Source organism: Athene noctua, chromosome 1, assembly GCF_965140245.1.
Source record: "Athene noctua chromosome 1, bAthNoc1.hap1.1, whole genome shotgun sequence".
Lineage (NCBI taxonomy): Eukaryota > Metazoa > Chordata > Aves > Strigiformes > Strigidae > Athene > Athene noctua.
In genome coordinates, this window is record NC_134037.1 from 217,730,526 (window position 1) to 217,750,443 (window position 19,918).

The 19,918-nt window shown below is 37.7% G+C and overlaps 1 long non-coding RNA gene across 1 annotated transcript in view; it reads right to left on the reverse strand.

Annotated features, from left to right (window-relative positions):
* Nucleotides 1-17,430, reverse strand: part of LOC141972924 (uncharacterized) — a 153,734-nt gene extending 136,304 nt beyond the window's left edge. The window contains exon 1 of the long non-coding RNA XR_012635449.1: nt 17,292-17,430. This is a non-coding gene — a long non-coding RNA (uncharacterized LOC141972924). The remainder of the gene's footprint in view (nt 1-17,291) is intronic.
* Between the last annotated feature and the right edge of the window lie 2,488 nt (nt 17,431-19,918).

The following is a 19,918-nucleotide window of genomic DNA, read 5'->3' on the forward strand; positions in this document are numbered from 1 at the left end:
GCATCCACCTAGATACAGTACGGTTACATTGTCCACTTCCTCTTTGTTAATTTAGAGAAATTCTTAAATTATTAATCTCCCTTTTCTTTTATGAAACAATGACTTCTGTGTAATACTGCTGACTTTCACATTAATATTTTTGGTGGTTCATAGTTGGTTTTAGAAGGAAAAGCTTTGACTGAGACCAAATACAAGAAGATAGATACTCATCAGAAAAAGCAATCTTTGCTGTGAAAGGGGTGCACTCAAACATATACAACAAACAGACATAAGAAATAACTTTGCGGACAGAAATGACAATGTACAATTTCTTCTGAGAAATACAGAAAACACCGCTATTATACATGTGATGTAGAGCCCTACACAAACAGAGAAGTATGTTTTGGAAGAGATGTTTTGATATACTATAAAGTGTGATTCACATTTTTACAATGCTTCCAGCATCCAAGCCTTGCAAAACAGCTCTTCTTGGGCAATAAAAAACAAACATTCCTTCCTCCTAAATAATTAGTCATATTTGAAAGTGAAGATGAGTTGTCAAAACTGCTCTATTCTTTGAGAATAACATAGGAAGACATTCATTTATCTCCTACATAGTTGGTTTTCTGTGCAATTTGAGATTGCAGTGATATTGCTTTAGTTATCCCCTACAAACTAGCATTAATTATTCCTCACTCTACTGATTTAACATAGTTTCTCCACGTGTACCACAAAAAGGACAAGCACAGCGGGATTTTACTCTGTCTCAATTCCACCTCTGTAATACATGCATCTCCTTACTGCATGTGCCTGCTCCTTGATTTAAATGCTTCTTTTCTTCTCTGTTAAGAGGCACAGGAACTAAAAGTCTAAGGTGGTTAGTGTTTTCAATTCAGCATGTCAGCAGCTGAAATTACATGCTGTGGTCCCAATCCAGCAAAGCACTGGGACAGATGTGCAGGGCAAAGCACACGGGTTGACTGTGCATAGGATCACCTCTGTGTTTGCACTCAAGGAGGCTTTCAAAGGCTTTAGTAGAGTACAACAACCAGCAGCAGACAATGCATATGTTAGATATGTCCAGGCTTTTCATGCTGTAATGAACATAGGCTTTTATGAAACTGTGTCCTCGTTTTTCATCATTCAAAGAATACCTACTGCCATTCAGAGCAACTGACATCATCTACCTGGACTTATGCAAAATATTGGACACTGTCCTGCATGACATCCTTGTCTCTGAATTGGAGACACATGGATTTGATGGATGGACCACTCAGTGGACAGGGAATTTGCTTCATAGTCACACTCAAACAGTTGCAGTCAACAGCTCGACGTCCAAGTGGAAAGCAGTGTTGACTGGTGTTCCTCAGAGGTCACTATTGGAACCAGCAGTGTTTAACATCTTTGCTGGCAACATAGACGGAGGAATTGAGAGCACCCTCAGCAAGTCTTCCAACGATGCCAAGCTGTGTGATGCAGTCAACACACTAGAGGGAAGAGATGGCATTAAGAGGGACCTTGACAGGCTTGAGAGGTGAGGTGATGAAATCCTCTTCAGCAAGTGCCAGGTCCTGCACATGGATCAGGGCAATCCCAAGCACAAATACAGGCTGGACAGAGAATGGATTGAGAGCAGCCCTGTGGAGAGGGGCTTGGATGTATTGGTGGATGGAAAACTGACTATGACCTGGCAATGTGTGCTTTCAGCCCCAAAACCCCATCACATCTTGGGCTACATCAAAAGGTGTGGCCAGTAGGTCAAGGGAGGTGATTCTTCTCCTCTATTCTGCTCTCATGAGATCCCATCTGGAGTACTGTGTCCAGCTCTGGGACCTCCAGTATAACAAGGACATAGACATGCTCGAGCAGGTCCAGAGGAAGGCCATGAAAATAATTGGGGGAACTGGAGTATCTCTCCTAGGAAGACAGACTGAGAGGGTTTGAGTTGTTCAGCCTGGAGAAGAGAAGACTCTGGGGTGATCTTATGGTTACTTTCCAGTACTTAAAGGGGGCTTACAGAAACATGGGGAGGGGCTCTTTCTCAGGGCATGTAGGGATAGGATGAGGGGTAATGTTTTTATTGAAAGAGGGTAGATTTAGATTAGATATTAGGAAGAAGTTCTTCACTGTGAGGATGGTGAGGCACTGGAACAGGTTTCCTTGAGGAGCTGTTGATGCCCCCTCCCTGGAAGTGTTCAAGGCCATGTTGGACGGGGCTTTGAGCAACCTGGTCTAGTGGAAGGTGTCCCTGCTCATGGAAGGGGAGTTGAAACTAGATGATCGTCAAGGTCCCTTCCAACTCAACCATTCCATGATTCCTTGATCCTCTTCTGATATCAAAATACTGAAGAGGAAGAGAAGGTAGAGATTTGAAAGATGTTTGCAATGACTAGAAAACATTCTGCTAACAAGGAATGAGTGTCTCTGGGAAGAACTTATTTCACCTATTATCACAGGAAAACAACAACAGGAAAGAAATACTGAGTAGTTGTTCAAAATATGTGTCAGGTTTTATTTTACTAAATGTAAGTGATTTCACAAAAGTTATATTAACTGAAACACATGTGTCTGCTGTAAGGGGTAATTTTCTTTCCTTCCAGCTACGGCTTGCACTGTCTGTAGGTCAGGTATTCACCTCACCAGACATGGAATGTTGCAAGCCAGACCACCCAGGATCCTGGACTGCATCCTCTTAATAATCCTGTTTTAAGAAGATTTCTCTCCTCATAATACAGACATACACAGTAGCACTGATAAACTGCAGTTTAGGAGTCTGTATTTCCTTCCACTCATGTGCTCGTATGTACATATCCACTATAAGCATTTATGTATTAAATGAATTAGGTAATTTCAGTTTATTAGTCTGGCAAAAATGGGAGTTCAGATATATTTTCTTTTTTTTAAAATCAAACACCACTGTGAGCTTAGCTATTTTTTTCTGAATAGTGACATGACTAGACCAAAGCTGGGTTGTTTGTAGTTGTCTTTTTCTTCAATTCATTGTATGTAACAGTGTTACAACGGAAGTTAAAATCACAGCAAGCAAGCTTCAGAAGTTAGTTTTAACTACAGGACATACAAAGAATATGTAATAGTCTGACAAAAGACAGATGATTTATTGTATTTCCTTGAGTTATTGATAACCTTTAACTCATCAATAATGAGTGGGAGAAATGATGTATTCAGAAAATGACTCTATGTTCTGTTTATGCAACAGTGTTTGATGATGAATGTGCTGCAAGGAGAAATGGCTGGGCTTTCAGAGCTAGGGAAGTTTCTGTGAAGGACTCTGCGGTCAACAGGAGCGAATAATACCACCTCACACATTTTTTTTTAACCAAATTTATTCTAATTTTCTTCTCTGGAACAGGTGTCAATTTTTGGCTGCCAGTGAGTGACAAGTAAATCCTACTAAAATTCTCTGAAACTGTAGAAATGGTTCAGTAGGGGACTAGTCTCTGGGGTAGGTGAAAATGTGTTTAGCTTTGAAAGACGTGTTCTGGTTGTGTGCATTCATTTCTTCCCTTGTTCTGGCCAATATAGTTAGAACTACCAATATGAAAAAATAGACCCTGATGGAAGAGTTTTCTATCCTAAGGAACTAGTTGGTTGAGACAAAAATACCTCAGCTATCCCACCCCCACTCCCCCACCCCCCAAAAAATTAACCCTTCCTGGAAGTTGTTTAATTAAGGCACTTGCTTCAACAGAGCAAAATCACTTAATTTTGATCTCTATCATTTTGACTTTCAAATTACATATTTCCATAGAATTTCAGAATACATTTTCCTAAGTGCCTGATTTCCTAGGAAATTATTTAAATTCCACCTTTCCACTGAGTTAGAAAGAGAAGGAAACTGAAATATAACAATTCCTTACAGGATAATTCAGTAATTTCAGTTATTATTACTGGCTGGCAGGACTCCTTCTTAGGTATTAGATTGGCAAGCAGAATTTCTAGTGAGGGAAAGAACTAGTAAAGATAAAATTTATTTTGAATACAAATATTAATTGATGAGGAAATAGTCAAACATCATAAAATGATATATCTCTGCTGCTTTCTATGGTCTTGTTTCAACAGACCATTTGTATTCATGCTTGGGAACCTGTTGGAGAATTTTAAATTAAGAATATGCACAATTCCTTATCTAAGTAAAGTCCCTTCTATCTGAAGTGTTGTCTTATGCTCTAGCTAACATAAGCATAGTATCATAAAATTCCTACTGTAGAAGTATCTAAAGAAAGGAACGAAGCAATTTTAGAGAGATGTGTAGGGATGTGGAAACAGTCCCACGTGAGAAGTTGCTTTCAGAAATTAAAATCTGAGCACAATATGGAATTGCCCATAATAGTACCAACAGTTTATGTAAAAAGATAAATGTTATGTCTAGCACTGTGATTGAATAGAAATATGGGTGATTTTAATAATATGCATGTATGTACTCCTGTTGTCCACAGACCATGAACTACTTGAGAAGCACATCTGACTTGAGGCTCAGGACATTTAACTCTCAGCAGACAGGAGTCTATAACCATCTACTTCTCACAGCTGAGGTGCAACAGATGAAATTCTTCAGCTGTGTGTGCTTCAAGTCAGTAAGTCTGTCAGATGTAATCAAGTAGGTGGTCTGATTTCATAAGGACCTGAATACTTCTACGTGGACCTAGGTACTACACCATCATGGACAAGCTTGAGAAAGAACCACCCCCCCAGGCACTGTTATTCATGAGGGAAAAAGACTCATTTTTCCAGTTTTTATAATTGTAACATTAGATTCTTTTTACAACCTTTTGTGGCTTGTAAAAGAGGGACAGTGAGAAAAGATTTCACAGACATAGTAGGAATAGGGGAGCAAAGAAATGAGGAGAGACAAAAATATCAAACATGATTCATTTCTTCAACCTCCCTAAAAGGTGAAAATTTCTTTTGTCCAAATTTTGAGAACTAGCACACTTTGCTTACTTAATTCAAACGATCTCACACAGAATTAAAAATAAATGAAAAGTTAGAAAAATAACAGAGCCCTAAAATTACAGTGATTATAAATCACTAAGGGATTATAATGATTTTCCCTTATTGTGGCTTGCAGCCTAGAAACAGGATGTACAGTAAGTGCTACTACTTTTAGCTAATAGAGATTCTCCTTTAGCTCATGTGGTAGCGCTGTTGCTTTGGGATAGGAAGGTTGTGATGTCTTGCCTAAAGGGATCTAAGTGTTGCAGTTCGGGTCCCAAATGAGAAAAAATCTTCACACTGGTGCCCAATTAGTGATCTGATTCCTGGTGTTAAGTCTAATGCAATTTAACATGCACCTGCTGAATAGCACACATGCCAAATACCAACTGAACGGCTCTGGCTCTTTCTTTGTTCATAGAGAGTTGAATGTTTTGTTGCAGGGTAGAGAGTAGAGAGTAGACATAGGGGCAAGGGGTATTTGCGAACATTTGCGCCAATGAAATCTGCAGATTTGCTTCAGCAGTGTTTCAGAACTTCTCCCATTTGCTCTGCAGAAAATGGATATGGATATTCACTGAGAGCATGACCTGAGTATATAAAACTTATAACAACAGGATAATACCTTACTATCTATCCCAAGTGGTGATAATCTGACCTATTGACCTAAAAGACACCAAAGAGACAATTGCTGCCTTGACCGTAGCCTATTGTATTTTATTCTTATAATTCTGGATTTCTTGTGGTCATTGTGGGAAAATGTAGTTTGGAAAGGATGTGAATGAGAACCAGATAAAGGAGGCTTTTGCAACATGTAAGCTTGTAGTGAGCTGACATGGTTTTCTAAGGGTAGCCTCAATTCATTTAGATTAAAATAATTAAAAAGATGCCTGTCTAAGTCTCTGAACTCCCTCATATATCATTAATAATACAATAAAATCCCAGAAGAATGAAAATAATCATACTAACAGGAACTCAGCCAAGCAGCATCCTACAGAGACTCCTTTCCAACCTTTCATCATTGTGGGAAACATACCTTCAGCCCTGTTAAAGAATGTTATTAAACAGGTGTCATTTGGAGATAACTGTATAAGATTATTTTGTGCCAAAAAGGGGACTAGAAGCTTTAGAAAGCACTCGATTACCCCTCCATTGTGAAATGAGAGAATTCAACTTGGGCATCAACCACTGACCAAAGATAACAACCCTAGTACACACACAAAAAACCCCATGTAATTCATATTCAAACTACTTTCAGGTTCTAGAGTTGTGACAATTTTTAACATACTAAGCTACAGAGGTCAGCGGACATCTGTGAAACTCCATGGTGCCACTATAGGTTTTTTTAGTGAGAAACACTACCCAGAAAACTAACTGTTACATTTTGTCTCTGAAGCTGTCCTAACTTTAGTCTTCACATGACTTTAAAGTGTAACACAGTGTAAACCAGACAGCAACAAAAGGCTCTCAGAGCATCCAAAGCAGAGATAATAATCTCAAGAGTATCAGTCAAAAGAAAAATTTGTAATCTCTGAGCAAGATGCAGATGACAAAAAGGATTGGCAAGTTTGCTGTATACTCTGATAGTCAAAAATTGGTGGAGGATCCAAACACCCACTAAAATTTGCATCCTAAATGGAAGCAAGGGCACACTGAGCTCTCATAAGGATTCTAGTTGTTCCTTGCTCCTTCTTAAGTCCACCATCATTATCTGCATTTTATTTGATTTGGCAAGATTTTGTTGGCAGCTCCTTTTTTTCCAAGCCGCTATTCTAGATGTTTGCTCACATGATCCAAGTTAGGCAGAAAAGCAATCAAATATCATGTGTTTCTAAATGAAATTACGGAGTATAGCAAAATAACCAAATTATGAGATGTGCACCAGTTTAAAATTAAAGAGTATGCATATTTATGTGGTCTTTTAGAAATAATCATCTTATGAGAACAGATCTGGGTTAAAATTAGAGCATACACTGCAGTAATTAAAGCATGTCCTTGCTGTTTTATGAATCTTCCAACTCTACTTTGTGGTCCAGCAGAAGGAATTCCAGGTTGGAAATGGAAGGCTTTAAGGTGCTGCCTCTGGTCCAGTACCCTGAATGGCTCTGATGGCAGTTTTCTCCTTGTCTGTAGTAGGGAGAGAATGTTACCTTTAAAGTTAAAGTGGATGATTCTTCTCTCAGAAGGAAAATGCACTCGTGTTAGTAACCTAGAAAGGAACAAACCTCTCAGAGTTCTCTATAGCTCTTGCCATTCCACAATGAGACACAAAGGCTGGAGTTGATGGCAGTTCAAAGTGGAATAAGATTAATATTTTTAACAGTAACTATTTGAACAAATTACTAAGGGACTTGTGAAATTATGGAACAATGGAAGTCTACATTGCCTTCCTGGAAGATATGTTTAATCAAAGTTTCGGAGCTGAAACTTGAATGTGCTGGATGAAATAAAAGCAAGCTGGGCCATGCAAGAATTCAAAGTACATAATTTTAGTTACTTGAATGATTTCTTGTGATCTTTCAGTCCACGAAGAATGGATGTACTATCTAGCAATCTATGACCTAAGTCATAAAATATTTGATTTTAACACAACATTCTCACATAGTCAGATGCAACCTACACTTGTGTATTAATTTTTAAAAATCAGTCAGTAGAACTCAAAACTTGTGAAAACATTAACTGTTCATGCCACAGCTGAGAACATCTCATCTTCTTCTGTGTCTTCATAAGTAAAGTCAACAATATCTGCAGTTCACTCTGCAATACAACTAGGACAAATGGGTTTGCTATTGCTCTTGATCACTGGTTTCCACATAAACCAGAAAAAGGCCATGTTAATTGCACAAAATTCAGCACACTAGCTCTGAGAAAAAGCAACTTTTTCTTTTAATTTCTGGACATCTTTTGATGAGCCACCCAGTACTGACTCAGCGGTGCTGGACCTTCACTTGGGGCCCAGAACTCTGCAGCTGCTCTAGCTCTACATTTGCCTAGAGCAATGTGCCAGCTGTCTCTGACTGTATTACACCACAGTAATGCGAACAACTGGAAGCAATAATGTGTCTCCCCATTTGCCTAACAATACCAACATGAACAATAATTCAGAAGACTGAAGATTTGTGCTGTAATTTAATAAACCCCATGCACATTTCTACAATTGAGTATCACATCTGTGCAATGGATCCTAGAAGTGTAATATTCTTTTATAAGGGACCATTAACCAATCTTAAGTTTATAGGTTTCCTTAAATCTTTTTCATCAGCTGTTAAACTACAGTAAAGAGAAAATTGCCTCTTATGAGACAAGGGATAGTAAAATACAAAGACTGTGATTAAACGTCAATCAATTAAGGATTATAATATAATAAAAATGCTGACTGATGATTAAAATGAGTACTTTCTGGCAGAATTTTATAAGCAATATTAAGAATTGTTTTAAAAAGTCAATAGAATAAACCCCACTTACATCTTATTATGTATCAGGGACACTGTCTTAGATAGGTCTATTTAGAGAAGAGGAGAAAAAAGAATTGTTATTCTGACAAAAATACCAAAGAAGCAGTTTGTTGTCAATCTCCACATTAAAAAGGATACATTTCTTTCTGTCATTTATTTTATTATACCCCTGACTCCTCTGTTTTAAATCCACTTCTGAATGGAATAAACAATACTATATATTTTAGTTTCAGCTGGCATCTGGCAAGTTCACGCAACTAGGCTACATTTTGTGAAAGCAGGTAACAGATCATGCAGTAAACAATATAAATAAGCAACACACAAAATATTATTTCATATAACAGACCTAAGAGAGTAGCCCAGCTGAGGGCAGGAGAGCAGTAAATGCAATGTTTGCATGTGTCTCTTTCCTGAAGATGCTTTAGTGATCTTTCATGGAAAAATCCTGTGGAATTTAGGATTAAAGTAAACAGATTCTACAGAAACTCTTACACAGAAAGAACACTAATAGCAAATAATATGCTTTTTATAGTTCATATGCAACACCCAGCAAAATGCTGTAGCATGAATATAGTTTTCTATTAAATTCTACAATCTGTTTCAAGAGAGCAATAGAAATGTTTTCATTTTCATAAGGGAAACTCCATATAATGTACATCTTGCCTAATATCCACTTCCTGTGCTCCTGCTCCCACACTGCTGAGTGGCTGTGGGTAAAAACCACATTGTCATGTAGAGTCTTTTATTATTACATTTTTGGGTTTTCTCCTTCTGATTCACCATCTTTTAAAGCAGGCTGTATTTATTTCTCCACCCTCTTTGGACTGTGCTTTGTGTTTGCCAAAGGTCACCTCTACAAAACTATCACTTCTGCATGGGTAATACTAACCTTTTTAGAGAACATCAATGTTATGTCACAATTTCTCTCTTCCTAATCTCCTCTCACTTTGCTGCTTTTTCCTTGTTCTTAACAACAGGGCAAATTCTTCCTGTTTGATTTTTTTTTTTAACCTCTATATAGTTCTTAAAGCTATTCTTCATCTTCTCTACTATCATCCTCTTTTTTACTAACTGTTTTAAGTGGATCTTTTCCTATCGTAAGTATCACCTAAGCTTCACATCTAAGAACTAGAGACTGTGTGAGCACCAAAGTGAAGGAAGACAGGTTTCTTAGGAATTTGAGTCTTGAATTTGAGACAGGTATTCAAGAAAGCAGTATTCAATTTAAACTTTGTTTAAAAATCACTAAAATTGTTAGGTAGCACAGAAAGGCAGAGATACACACAGCATGGTTATCTACTGTCCATGAGAAATTAGGCTGAAAACCACTCTTGTATTCTGTTTATCTCTTTCCAGCTACCACACTTTCCATTCTTGTTTGTTTACACAGTCATACGATGCCCAGTGTACAATTTCCTACTGGAAGTTCCTGAATTGCTCTTCCATTTTCCTCCATCTAATTCCTCTTGAAGAGAAGTAGCACCAAGAACATGATAAGCAGTAAGAAATTTTGTCCTTCCTTGGGCTTTATTCTTCCTAGTTCTCTCCCTCTTGATCAGATTTCTCATTCCCATTTCCTGTAACTATCTCAGACACCATTCTTAGGTTACCCACCTCTTTTTCACTATTAGATCTTGTATTTAACAGGTCACATCTACCTGCAACAGACCTCTCTTCTCCTTTTTAATATCTTACCAGAAGTTTAATTTAGGATTGGCAAGAAAATTCTGTTTAGTTTCAAAAGCTCCTCCATCACTGCTGGCAATATTAGCAATTCCCAGTTTACCAGGACATAGCATCAGTATTCTCTTTACTAAGCCATACCCAATACAGCAGAGAAGGAATTCACTGAGATAGGTAGGTAATCAAGATAATTTGCAATAATTATCCACTTGGTCATGATAGGGTGAAATTCAAATGATTGGACATATAATGCAGACATTATATCTGAGTTCATCATCTCCTTACCCTATATTCCTTTTATGGACAAATTGTAGGGAAGGATTTCTGGAGAAATGTTTATGCTGAAGATGTTAGTCAGCCTCACCTAAAGATCAGCACAGTGGGCCAGCCTCCTGAATTGACTCACACTGCACCCGCACGATCGCTAGACTCGATACTAAAGAAAGGAAGAAGAGAAGAACCTATGGCTGATGGTGGAGGATGGGACAAAACAGGCTTTCCTTTCTTAGCAGCAAATTGTTTAATTAGTTCAACTATCAGGTCAAACCCTACTCTAATTGACATCAGATCTGAGCTGAACAACATGCTTTGAAGGTTCTCAGAAGTTCTTACATATGGAACATAATCTCAGAGTGACAGGGATTTGGGAGTATGCTCACGGTCATGTGACAACATGAATGTGTTCATGTTGCAGCATGATGTCATGTGGTCATGTATTTTAGTTTTTAATGGAAGCCACTAGACAAATAATGATCAGGTCCGCTGTTGCACACTGTATTTTTCAGTTCTAGAAGTATTTTTTTCTATAAAATCATGTCTGCTCCACATACAGTCTTTATAGTTGATACCATTTATTTGAATGGAAGTCCTGCTATTAGAAGTAGTGCAGAGTCAGGTCCCCTTATGTATAATTAAAAAAAACAAAACCAACTATACTTGATCAAAGACTTATAGACACCTGGTTTAGAAAGTCTACAATGTCAAAAATGCAATTACACTGATTTAAGATTTTACTGTTCCATACCCTAAAACTTTATTAGTAGTGGAGTAAAAGTGACTCTGACCCTAACTTGGACAAAAAGCTTCTCTAGCTGACCTTTTCCATTATGTGTCTTTCTCAGTTTTGCCATCTCATGACAGTAATAACCTGAAAATTATCTTGAACTCTTGCCACTTCTGGGCAAAGCATACTAGAACATCTCCCAAGAGATGTTGTCAGTTTACTGAAGAATAATAGTAGTCAGGATGATATAATAAAGGAAAACCACTAAGGTCACCTGTGTATGTATATGTTTGTGTCCTGGTAGCAGTGGAAGTTAGCTGAATGGTTGTCCTAAACCTGCAAAGGTTCTATTCTTGCATTTCTTTTGTAAACAAAACAGACTTTAATGTAAATTTTCGTTGTGTGAGAGCAATCAAAATAGCATATTCAAATACATCTATTTTAGAATATGGGCTTGTTCTTTATAACTTTCAGCAGTCTCTCCTCACTGACAAAGCACTGGAATTTGACGTGCCTACTTTGTGTCTCTGAAGTCAACCACAGAACATGTGTCAGTCATGTGGTATGTTCTGATGGATGGAAATGAAGGGGTTAAAGAACTCTAAGGAAAAAAGATTCCATTTGTGTTTCAGTCTAAGTGGTCACACACACTAAAGTAATGACAAGGACTGTAGGTAAAAACAATCAGAAATAAAAGACCTTTTGTGAGAGAAAGTATTTTATTAAGAAGGATAATAATATTTGGGATATTCTCTCTGAAATATAGTAAAAGCTTATCATTAAATTCTCTCTTTCATGTATCAGTTGTAATAAATACAGTGGGGTTATTTCACTTTGCATACTATCTCAATAAATGCATTCTTTACACCTTTATTCATTTTATTGTTCTTGTACTGGACTGAGATTAAAACTAAGGTAAAGTTAATCAGAAATCAGAAAAAAGCTTTCAGGTTACAGACTGAATAGTTTTCTCCATCTTGACCATGTGGTCATTTTTGCTGATGCAAGACATGTTTTATCCAGCTGTCACAGTCCTTTTTTCCTCTAAAAATTGGTGACTGTAAATGTTGCAGTGGTAGTTGTCCATCACGTCTGCTTATGGATGACCACAGCCTTGTCTGTGTTCTGTTCTTATACCAATTAAGTTTGGATCTCTCTCAGCTACAGAGTCTTGTTATGCCACTCAGAGAGAATCTAGGAACCTGAATGATTTTCTGATTATTATAGTTTATTGAACCCTTTCCAGCTTATCTGGGCTGAAGGCTGGACTTGAAAAAGACAGCTCAAAACCAAAAACAATTGAGATGCTGTGAGGTCTGTTCTCCATAGCACTGTGCAATTTTACTTAGAGCCAAGCAATGGTGTTTTATTTGGGAACTGAGAGGCTGCAGAGCCACTTCAGGAAACCACCTTTGGAGAAGTAGATAGTGATACTGTAAAAAAAAAGTGTGTTTTCCTGAAACTTTTCTTCTATATAATCCTCTTCTCAGCCCTGCAAATCAATACTCTTAGGATGCATGAAACTCAAATTTCAAATACTCATAAGTCTCTGGACAGGTTATGTGTGGTAATAGTACCGGTTTAAGATACAGAAATATTTTTTTCCTTGGTTGTCTCAGTTTACTGTTTCTTATGCATTGTTGTTTGCAATCATTTATCAGATATGTCAAATATAGTTGTTCATCCCAAGAAAAAACAAAGAAAATTTTGTGAACCAAATTTCGAAGTAGCAGGTACTAGCTAGTTTAGATTACTCTTCCTTACAACACTGTACACTCCTTAGAAATCTTTAGATACATTTACCTGTTAGAATAAGAAAATGCTTCTGCAATTTATTTGCATGCAAAAGTATAGGAAGGAAGTTTCAGTATGGCCAAAGGGATAGAGAAAATTCCACCTTTATATTTTAATCTTCTGTGGCAGATACTGTTCTTGTTATACTTCTCTCTTCTGAACAACTGAGAATTATAGGAGTTCGCACAGATTTTTTTCATATGGGTCCTATGATCACTTAGGCATAAAAGCATGATTGGATTTCATGAAATCATCATAGAATCATAGAATGGTTTGGGTTGGAAGGGACCTTATTGATCATTTAGTTCCAATCTCCCTGCCAGGGGCAGGAACACCTTCCACTAGATCAGGTTGCTCAAAGCCCCGTCCAACCTGGCCTTGAACACTGCCAGGGAGGGGGCAGCCACAGCTTCTCTGGGTAACCTGTGCCGGTGCCTCACCACTCTCACATTAAAAAATGTCTTCCTCTTTCAGTTTAAAACTGCTACCCCTCATACTATCACTACACTCCCTGATAAAGAATCCCTCTCCATCTTTCCTGTAGACGCCCTTTAAGTACTGGAAGTACATTATAAGGTGTCCTCAGAACCTTCTCTTCTCCAGGCTGAACAACACCAATTGTCAGCCTGTCCTCATAAGGGAGGTTCCTCCAGCTTCGTGATCATCTTCATGGCCTCCTCTGGACTCACTCCAACAGGCCCATGTGTTTCTTACGTTGGGACACCCAGAGGTGATTTGCTGTCTTACTTCCAATAACTTGACACTATTCCTTACTATAGATCTGTTTGTCATTTACATCACCTTAACTGTGCAAAGTCACCTAGGCAGAAGTGAAAATCTGGCCCCAAATTGCTAAGTGTCTGGTTTGGGACTTCAGGTGAAGTGTGGTCTAGATACCTATACAGAAAATGATAGATAAAAGAATCAAGGTAGTACCAAAAGTCTGGAGAAAGCAGTGGAATATATATGGCAGAGGAAATGATTTCTTAGTTTTCAGCTAGCATGAATGTTGGGATGTCATGAACAGGGTTTTCAGAAGCCTCTTGCCCCCGACTAGTTATTCCAGTAAGCAGTATCTTGGATCTGACTGGCATTCCATTATGAATTAGGGAGGAATTTCTCCTTTTGAACTAAACTAGCAAGAAACCTGTTGGATTCCTAAGCAACAAAACTCAAGTGCATGTACTGTGTGCTTGCATCTGTCCTATCTCTGGCTTTAATAACTTTGCACAAATTTTTAATCACTTTGGCAGCACTATAGAGGACTCAAATTTCTATGTTTGGGCAGCTGAGTAGAGGGGAGACAGCCCAAAACAAACACAGGAGCACACTATTAAGATGCAGCTCAATAAACTCCTCTAGTTTCTCAGATTTCTTAAGACTTCAGGAAGGTGGACTCCAGTCAATAGGAATAACTTTTTCCCATATTAATATTAGATACCTTGTAGCTGTTTGCAGGCTGTGAATAACTGAAAGAGATAATTTCCAGAATGAAGTGAATTTTGGAAAAGGGATACTCAAGATTAAATGTACCTTATAAAATGAGAATGAAAATGTAAATGTTTACATCTAGGTGTGCATGTGAACGGAGATTTCAATTCAGCTGCCAAAACACAGACACAGCATTACTATTTCACATGCATCCGAGTATCTGGAACAACTATTTGGAGTTGGCAGATATAAATTGCACAAACAGGAGAAACACATAGTCTGGAAAGTCATCTGGAGGCTAAGAGAGATGTACTAGAGCATCTGTAAAGGCAGTAAACCCCTATATTTTGCCAATTTAATAGCTTTACTGAGCTGTTCAACTGATTTTTCATAGGTTTGCTTTGGGTGAGCCAAAGAGCTTCTTTAACTCCATTGACTGTACTGACTAAATTGCCATTGAGTACAGTAGGAACTTAGACACCTAGACAGACAGACACACAGATATCTACATTATAAACCCTAGTTTAGGTGTATTAGTCTACGAGCTGGATCCTGTCCCTCAAGTACCTCTGTTCCCTAACTCTTTAAACAGAAGCAAATGAAGTGATCACCAATGAAGCAAAGACTGTATACCAAAATGACAAAGTTAACCCACACTGGATGTTTTAAATGTTTGAAATAAGGGAGGGGTCATGAAGATCTGTGAATTATTGAAACTGTGGTCTGCTGCTTAAAATCTACCTGTTGAGACTGATTTTCAGTTAACAGCCCATCTAGTTTGCTGTGACCTCTTCTGCTGTGAGCAATTCCTGCTTCATGCTGTATGCAGACTGGATGTGTTCTACGTGGAAACACAATAAACTGGGGACATCTTGTCTTCTAGCTTTCTCTCCTCACCACTATCTTCTCTTCCATCCCACCCTCTGAGGCTTCCCCTGCTATGTTTTTCTGTATAACTACATGACACAATAGGTGTAGAGAGGTAATAAGGAAGAAAGAGAAAGGCTTTCATTAATAGCAAATTTGTGGTGAGAACTGGGATCTGAATTCATGACTATGGTATCAAACATGAGTAGCCAGATAATCAGATTATATCTTTGGATAATGACTATTCTCACTCAGGGTCTAATCAATACATGATTTCAGTTGTCTCAGAAAGCCCACCCCTCATTTCTTGTCTAGCCTTTTATGGAGAAAAATATATTTTCTATTGCAATATTGCTACAGCCAATATTAGTATATTAGTTGTTGTTTCACATTTTCTTGCTTCTATCCTGAGTTTCCATAATGAAAATACTTTTCAAATATATATGCACATGATCCTTGATTTGTAAGTAAGTACATTTTGAAAACACACACTACATTTTGTTATTCTTAAGTAATAAAGTATATTAAATGGCTTTTTTTTTCCTTTCTTAAAAAATAAGCTCTAAGGAAGATAATTTTCTTTATAAACTCAAGTATATGTAAAGTCGGCTAACACTTAAGGCACTAGAGATTTTTATTACACTACCAAAAAAAAAGACTTTCCTGGTTCCCACTGTATCTTTTCACTTGATTGTTATAGGGAACTGTCCTTTTCTCTTATTTCCCCTACCCTGTTAATCTCTAAAACTGAGGTAAAACCCACTGACACTCTTTCTGGTTAAATCAAGCTATAATGAAATACTTTCTTGGTGACTCGAACAAGTCTCAAAGGAAAACACAGTAAAGGAAATGTCAGGCATGCATCCTTTAATTTTTTCTTTCCTGAAATCTTGCAGTAGATCCTGGATGACCCCACAGCACTGCCCACAGAGTAGAACCCTTAAATAAAACATCACAAGTGTTTAAAACTGAAAGCTGTGTGCAGAGAGGGGACAGAACCCTATCAAGGACCAATACAAGATCCAACAGTCTGATCACTGTACTGAGTTTTTAAATGTATTTCTAAAGGTCTTCTCAGTCTTGTTTTGGAACGGTAGATTGCATTGTTGTAAAACACACATGGATGGATGGCTGAAACTGTGGTCTGCATACACTAGGTGAAATGTATCTATTGACTTACAAGCTGGCTGCATGTGTCAAAATGCAATCCAGTATTTTTGTAATAATAGCTAGCAGTCATAGTTGTAAATTATTTATGGAGACTATTCAGTGCAAACAGGTTAGTGCACACATCCTCTTCAGCTTGACTGCCCTGGTTTTAGATCACTCAGACATTCAACTCCTTAGAGATCTGCTCTTATCATTGCAAACCCTAAAAAGGTACCAAAACTGCAGTCGTTTCAGCAACTCAAAGCAGCTCAGCCATTTGCTAAAGTTCTACCTCAAGGTTCAGTGAATAAACACCGTTTCTGCCCACCTCTTTCACACCCACCCTGGCCCTAGCGATGTAAGTTAATATCAGACATGAAGAGAAATCGATCTCTAGAGCTAAGACTCCGGTGTGCTTCACTATCTTTGTGCAGAAACATGGAAGAATGTACATAGCAAAGGCCACCAATGATCTTAACACAAAGTGACATTTCATTAATGCTGTGTTTCAGAAGACAGGAAAATGACAGCCATCCAGTGAGTACTTCTGCTTAGATTTAAATGAGCAGAGCACCCTATTGAAGTGCCATACATTGATTTTGCTATGCACACAACTATTGAATCTCATTAGAGTTTTTCCCTCACCAGCCCATTTCAAGCAGCTACACCTACCCTACACAATCAGAAGACTAGGGGTTACTGAATTTTAAGTTTGAACAACATGGTGCTAGACAGAACTAATCTGTCATGTATGGAAAAATCTCAGGACTTGACTGCTCTGACATATATAGTATGCTGAAACATTTACTATTAGTCTCTCTCTAGGACAAGTTCAGCTAGCAAGAGCTTTGTAGGGGCTGCTTTTGCTGCAAGATATTCCTGATAATTCTGAACTTAAGATAGCAGTTCAATTTAGTTCTGCGCGGTCATTCATTTGCAAATGGAATAAAAGTTTAAAATACATTAATAGCACTGACCTCTACCAATTATAGGTGGATTTTCTTGCAGACAATCTTCTGCCTCAGTCTCAGGAATCTGGAGTCTGGCCTTTATCAATCGTGACACTGGGCAAAGAGAAAATCCTTGCAGTCAAATTTGCAGGATGAGAAAAAGGGGTCAGAAAACCTGTACAGAGACAACAGACATTATTTCTTTTCAGACCTTCAGCCTCCTTGTCTGTTTTTTGTGCAACCTACACCATCACCAATTGTTCTAGCATGGTCCCCCATCGGGTCAAGAAGAAAGTCTTTGTTGACGTATAAGCTGCTTACAGACTAGCCAAAAGTAACTCCAAGGTTTATTCTCAATGAGAAATCTGCCTGGGGCTGAGTAGATTAAACAACTGAAATCAGCTCTTCATACCCACTCACATCTCAGAGCTCTTCTTGTCACACGAGTAGTCTCTGGGGAAGCATACAGGGCTGCTTATGTTCAGCAAAAAATGGGCATTGTCAAAGACATGGCTTGCACCCATGAAGGATGGAAGTGTGCCCAATTAAATATGCACAACTCAGCATAATGACAAAGGGTAAACATGCAGAAGCAAGTAGCTCTGTCTGCGAGGAGAGGAGAATAATCACAACACAATGCAATATGTGTGTGACATGCAGCAGTGCTTGTAAAAATGTAATATTGATTTACTAACTCCTGTGGCATGATAATGGTCCTGGGTCTCAAATGGACCCCATAATAGGCAGTCAAAGCCCATTCATGCCAGACATTATCATTACATTCACTTTTTCTCTTTTTGTCTCTTCTTTTCCTGGTTCTAACGGTAAAACTAGATCACTGAGAATATCAGCCAGAAAGTCTGACTGGGAATGCATGAAGTCAAGTAGCGCCCATATCACGGAGTTAAGAAAGAAACATCTCTCTTTAACTTTCTTTTGTATTACACCTTCAATATAGATGGGACAAGGAGAAGAACCAAAAGCAAAATCAGGAAAAAATATGTACAAATAAATATATAAAAATAAAATTATATAATTTAAATTTATAATTACTGATATAGAATTATGTCATCCTCCGGTTAAAGACAGCTGAAAAAGAAAAGCAAACCCAATGCCCTGGATGCATTTTGCAGCAGTTTGGGAGGGATCCCACAAGTCATAGGAATATTCTAGGGCAGTTTTTGGACATAATGAATATAGTTCTTCAATATTTTAAAACTGAAACAAGCAACACACATCAGAAACCTAATACAAGATGGTTTGTCCTTATTTGTACACTGTTCTGGCTTTCCTTACCACACCAAACAGCCCATCTCTGTATTCCCAATGAACCACATAATTCCCACTGTCTGAGTACCTGTTCATTGATGTGTGTCAGGCCCAAAGTGTCTCAGCATGGGAAAAAAGCTCAATACAGGAGGGTGTGAATTCAAAGTATACCACAAAAGCGCTTTATTGTGAATACATCCACCTCATGGGTGCTGAATTATCTGCAATCCTTCTTTAGAAAATGGAGATACCAACATCTTCTGAGGGAGATTTATCCCAGCTGAGATAGTAGCAGAAATTAATTTCCTTCTGCATGTTTCAGAGGGCAATTCATTCTACATATTATTTTGAATTGTCTTTGGAGTTGCCCACGTTTTTCTGTCCCCTACAGAAGGAGATTCAGTGATGAACTGAATTGTTAAAAGCTGAAGTGAGATGAGAACATCTCACCCTAGTGATTCAATGTGTATAAATGGAAATACTTTATTTCAACAGAAGTGAGCCATTTTGTTCTTATTCTACCTTTGAATTTATCTCTTGTATTTTTATCTGAAAGATAATTTCTTTCCAGTTGTAAAATTAAAGGCAGTTAAACGATTTTGAAGAAGACTAACTTCAACCTTCCTATGAGTTTCCCAATAATTAAGGTAACACTGGCATTAAAAACCATTTTGTAGTTCCTTTTGACAACTTTGTTGTGTATTATTATTTTTTAATTTTTACAGGACACATGATACTGAAATAAGGTATAACTTTCTAACTGAATTTCCGTACTTTTAAACAGAGCAATTTCCTGCAGAATTAATGGCCTGCTCTTGTTTATATCTAACATTAAGTAGCAACAAATCTAAACACCTAAATAATATGCTGACACTGCATGTTTAGACTGGCTTTATAAACTATAGAATATATTGGACATTTATGAGGCAGAAACTTGGTAATGTGGAAAACTGGTACCATAAAGATAAAAAGTTCTTTATATGGGCTTTTGAAAATTAGATCGTGGATAAACTTAAGTAATGCTGATGTTAATTAGTACTCTTACAGTGAAGGTATAGTATATGCTAATCTAACTGTAATATTTAAAGACCAGTTTAAGGAAAAGAAAAAAAATATCCCAAAAAACTGACAAAAATATGGAAAATGTGGAAAATCTAAGACAACTGAAACTTCATCTACATTAAGTCTTTCAGTCCAAGCAACTCAGCTCCCAGTGTTCAGTAGCATTTTCTGGATATAGATATGTATATATGTATACATGTACATCAATACTCATGTATGAAGGTCTAGGTATATATATAATAATTAAATTTTTGTTGTTGCACAAGGAATTTATATTATGTTGAAGCAAGACCTTACAGCAGCACTAATACAGAAAGCTAAAA